The sequence below is a fragment of the Prionailurus bengalensis genome, chromosome D4, assembly GCF_016509475.1.
Source record: "Prionailurus bengalensis isolate Pbe53 chromosome D4, Fcat_Pben_1.1_paternal_pri, whole genome shotgun sequence".
In the NCBI taxonomy this organism is placed as follows: Eukaryota; Metazoa; Chordata; class Mammalia; order Carnivora; family Felidae; genus Prionailurus; species Prionailurus bengalensis.
In genome coordinates, this window is record NC_057359.1 from 30,760,322 (window position 1) to 30,766,098 (window position 5,777).

The window sequence follows — 5,777 nt, forward strand, 5'->3', positions numbered from 1 at the left end:
CTCCTTTGATATTTTATTCTTGACAATAAGGAAAAACAATGTAGGAGAAAACTATTTTACTTTGGAACATTTTTCTATATATTATCAGGAATAATCTTCATTTTGCTAGCATTACAGATTAAATTATAAATCTGGTACTTTGCATAAAGTTTCTAAATCTAGTATTTAGAAAAATGTAAAATTTTTTTTGTAATGGTAAGATAAATTCACCTCCTGCCTCATAATTGATAAACTCACAAGTAAATTTATTTTGGTGGAGTATGAGGAAAATGTCTGTGTGTGTGTATTTGGGAGCTGGTGAAGGTGGTAGGGTCTGTAGTTCTGAGAAGGGTTTCCATTTTAGGAATTTCCCATTTGAGCTATTCTTAAAGAACCACAGTCTAAAATTTTGTCTTGATAGAATATTGTGAAAGGGTATGATTTTATTCTGATTTTACACTTAATGTTATTTTAACTGTCATTTTATTTTTGTCCTCAAGTGGTAAGGTACAAATTGAAATTAAAATAGTCAAATGTTCTGGAAATAATAACTTAATGAAACAGTGCTTTCTCTTTGTAAGTGAATTTAACTATAAAATGGTAATATTTCAACTTGATCATACTCTAGATAGAAATCATTTGCCATTTCTTTTCTAAACTATCTTATACTGTAGTTAAGAAGGATAATTTCAGGAGCCCCTGAATAGTTCAGTTGGTTAAGCAACCAACTCTTGATTTCAGCTAGTGATCTTGAGGTTCGTGGGTTAGAGCCCCACATTGGGCTCTGCACTGACGGTGAGCGGCCTGCTTGGGATTCTCTGTCTTCCTCTCTCTGCCCCTCTCCTGCTTGCTCTCTATCTCTTTATCTTAAAAATAAATAAACATTTTAAACAAAAATTTAAAAAAGGATAATTTCAGGCCAGTGTGGAAGGAATCCAATAAAATAACCCAAAGCATTCAATTTCTTAATTAAAATATATGTTAAATTTTCTATACTAATAGTACAGTCACACACCTGAAACTACTGTAACACTGTATGTTAATTATACCTCAGGAAAATAAAAAATGATATCTAATAAAAATAGTAAAGTTATAAAAGATGTCAGTTATATACATAAAAAATATTTGTTAGCTCTACCTTTGTAAAACAATATAAGAACACAAACCATAATAGATATTTAATATTTACTAATTTGTCATGAGAGCAGGGATGACCTACTTTCTTGGCACTTACTTCTATTTGATGGGAAAATGAAGATATTGAGAGTATAAAGGTAGAAATATCCGGGTCACATATATATTTTTGCCTACAGATTTGATTTAATAAGTATACTTATTAATATATTTAATGATTTAATAAGTATGATAGATTTAATAAGTATAATAGAGCCAAAATATTGGCTTTCTAAAATTTTTTTTTAATATTTATTTTGGAGAGAGAGAGAGACACAGAGCATGAATGGGTGAGGGGCAGAGAGAGAGGAAGACACAGAATCTGAAGCAAGCTCCAGGCTCTGAGCTGTCAGCACAGAGCCTGACGCGGGGCTCGAACTCACAAACCATGAGATCATGACCTGAGCCAAAGTCAGACGCTTAACCGACTGAGCCGCCCAGGCGCCCCTAAAATGTTGACTTTCTAGAGAGAAAAAGTTTGAGAAACCACATTAGCAATCCATCTCAGGAGGTGCTGTGACATTATCTGGTTTCCTTATCCTCCTATCCTCTATCCATTTCAATTCCAGGATCTCAACCTGATGTAACACAACAGTTTTATATAGTTTTAGCAACTATCATTTTCATGTATAGTTTATGATGTTTATTCTTTTCCATTGGGTTTAAAGGAGATGGTAGGAATGGAAGAAAATAAAATGGTTTTTTTGGTTTTTTTTTTTTTTCAACGTTTATTTATTTTTGGGACAGAGAGAGACAGAGCATGAACGGGGGAGGGGCAGAGAGAGAGGGAGACACAGAATCAGAAACAAGCTCCAGGCTCTGAGCCATCAGCCCAGAGCCCGACGCGGGGCTCGAACTCACGGACCGCGAGATCGTGACCTGGCTGAAGTCCGACGCTTAACCGACTGCGCCACCCAGGCGCCCCAAAATGTTTTGTTTTAAACTGGTTTTATAAGACGAACTTGAGTGTAAGAGGGAATTCGCAACTTAAAAAATTTTTCTTGTGTGGCAGAAAATACACAAAATGTACCCTTAACCATCTCTTAGTGTATAGCTCAGCAGCTTCAGGCACATTCACACTCTTGTAAAACTAACCTCTAAAGCATTTCATCTTGCAGATCTGGAACTCTACACTCACCTCCAGCAAAAATAGCCTCCCAAGCCCCAGTGGAAGTGGTATCCCCACCTTCAGTGATAGTGGCTTCTCCACAAACAGTGGTATCCACAGTGGCTTCCATCTGAGAGGATTAATACTGCATTGCCTGAGAAAATGGTATTGGCCTCCTCTGAGGCAGTTCCCCCGTAAAACAATGCTGATTCTCCATAAAACAATGCTGATTCTCCATAGGACCCACCCCTATTACCCCTCTTTGCTTCTAGACCTATAACTAGACTCAAGTTCCAGGAGGCCAGTAATACTGAAGTACAAAGTGTAACCCATGAGAAAATATGTTACATTCCAAAAGAACTACTTGAGCTTTCTAATTTGTATAAGCAGAAATCTGGGGAACATGTGGAAATGGACAGTAAGAGTGGGGGATAATGGAGGAAGAAACACAAAGTTGGATCAGGTTGAATTTATTGATATGGACTTACTAAGCAGAAATTTTGCTTTTAATGTCACAGCTCAAAGAGTTAGATATCATTTTTTTAATGTTTATTTATTTTGAGAGAGAGGGAGAGAGAGGGAGGGAGAGAGAGTTCGAATGGGGAGGTGCAAACAGACGGGGAGACAGAGAATCCCAAGCAGGCTCTGTGCTGACAGCACAGATGTGGGGCTCAAACTCATGAACTGTGAGATCATGACCTGAGCTGAAATCAAGAATCAGATGCTTAACTGACTGAGCCATCTAGGCTTCCTGCAGCTCAAAGAGTTAGAAAGGGCTCTGTTTGGTTGGCTGGCTGAAATATGGGCCAAAAGATGGCCTACAATTATCAAACTGGAAATGCCTGACCTGTTTAGTGCAAAGGAAAGGATCTGGCGGCTTATGGAAATTGGTATGTTAGGGTGGATTTGTTAATAAGGCCTACTCACCCACACTGGGAGAGTCTAGAAGACATATCTTTACCAACACTTTGAGAAATAAATTTGTGAGGGGAGACTTACCATCTTTGATGAACTCCATGATTGCTTGTCTCTGTAGGCCAGACCTTACAGTGGGAACTGCAACCATTCGCAAAACCTGAATGCAATAGGCGTAATTAGATCCCAGAGTAGCAGGGTGGCTACAAGTAGTGGCACAACTGCCAAAGGGAAGTCACAGAGTCAAAATAGTTCCTTGAACCCATTTTGTGGTTATTTCCCTAGTTCTAGAATGCATAATTGTAAGAGACATACTTAGCAGATGGCAGAATATCTGTACTTCCTAACTTGTGGGGTTAGGGCTATGATGGCAGGAAAGGTCAATGGAAACCATTAGAACTGCCTCAAATTAGCAAAATAGTAAATCAAAAGCAATACTACATCTGGGCAAGGACTGCACAGCTTAGTGCGACCATTAAGGATGCAAGGATGGTGACTCCCACCACATCCTCATCCAATTCTCCTATCTGATCTGTGCAGAAAACACATGGATCTTGGAGAGTAACGGTGAATTATCATAAACTTAATCAAGCAGTGACTCCAATCACAGTTGCTGTACCAGATATATAGCATCCAGTACATTTGCTTATTACTTGAGCAAATTAATGTATCTCCTGTTACTTGGTATGTAGATGTTAGTGTGGCAAATGCCTTTTTCTCCCTATCTGTACATCAGGCAGGCCCACCAGGAGCAGGCTGGTTTAAACTGCAAGGTTAGGAATATATCTTTATTTAAAAAAATTTTTTTTCAACGTTTATTTATTTTTGGGACAGAGAAAGACAGAGCATGAACGGGGGAGGGGCAGAGAGAGAGGGAGACATAGAATGGGAAACAGGTTCCAGGCTCTGGGCCATCAGCCCAGAGCCCGATGCGGGGCTCGAACTCACGGACCGCGATATCGTGACCTGGCTGAAGTCGGACGCTTAACCGACTACGCCACCCAGGCGCCCCAAGGTTAGGAATATATCTTAACTGTCCTGCCTCAGGGCGGTATCAGCTCTCCAGACTATCTCATAAGTTAGTTTTTACTTTTTCTTCTTTCTTTCTTTCTTTCTTTCTTTCTTTCTTTCTTTCTTTCTTTCTTTCTTTCTTTCTTTCTTTCTTTCTTTCTTTCTTTCTTTCTTTCTTTCTTTCTTTCTTTCTTTCTTTCTTCTCTTTTTCTTTTTTTTAATTTATTTTCTTAAGTAATCTCTACACCCAATGTGGGGCTTGAACCCACAACACTGAGATTAAGAGTCCCACCCTCCACATACTGAACCAGCCAGGCCCCCCCCCCCCCCTTTTTTTTTCAGGAATCTTGATCAACTTTTTTTCCTCCACAAGATATCACATGTGTCTTTTATGGTGATGAAATTATGCTGACTGGACCTAGTGAGCAAGAAGTAGCAACTACTCTAGACTTATTGATAAGACATTGACATGTCAGGAGGTGAGAAATAAATCTGACTAAAATTCAGGGACTTCTATCTCAGGAAAATTTCTAGGGGCCTAATGGTGTGGGACATGTTTAGATATCCTTTCTGGGTGCCTGCGTGGTTCAGTTGGTTAAGCACTGGATTCTTGATTTTGGATTAGGTCATGATTCCATGGTACATGGGATTGAACCCCATATCTGGCTCCACATCAAGTGTGGAGCCTGCTTGTGATTCTCTCTCTTCCTCTCTCTCTGCCCCTCCCCAGCTTGCTCTCTCATAAATAAATAAGTAAATAAATAAATAAATACATACATTAATTAATTAATAAAACATTTAAAAAAAAGACATTCTTTCTAAGGCAAAGGGTGAGTTGTTGGATCTGGCCTCTTCTACAACCAAGAGCACAAGCCTAGTTGACTTCTTTGGATTTTGAAGGCAAGACATTCCTCATTTGGGTTTGTTACTACAGCCCACATATTCAGTACCCCAAAAGGTGCTAGTTTTGAGTAGGACCCAGAACAAGAGAAGATTCTGCAACAGATCCTGACTGCTGAGCACTCTGTTCTGTCACTTTGACCATATGATCCAGGAGAGCAACTGGTGCTTGCTATGGCAGTAAGAAATAGGTATGCATTTTGGTGCCTCTGGCAGGCCCCTATAGGTGAATCATTGGGCAGGCTTTCGGATTTTGGAGCAAGACCCTACAAGGTGAAAAAACATAACCAGCTGAGATACTTACTGAAGGCAAAAGTAATGCAGAATGGAAAGTATAAGGAGATAGTTATAAATACCACCTATTACCACTTGACTGGTTACAGAAAGGAAGACTGTAAACGTCTGGAGTATTTCCTCATTTTTTAAATGAATATGGTACCATATACACACACATATTTAGCTAATGTCTTTGTTTTCTTTCCTCTTTTATTCCCTTATTATATAACAAAAGATGTATTGATTTTATATTAGTATTTAAGTATTATTAATTACTTTATTTTATTTTATTTTTTAAATTTTATTTTTTATCTAAGTTACAGGGTATCAGGAGAGGAGTAAACATCACTCATAAATCCTTGATTCTCATCTTAGTTAAAAATCTCCCTGATTTAGGGGCGTCCAGGTGGCTCAG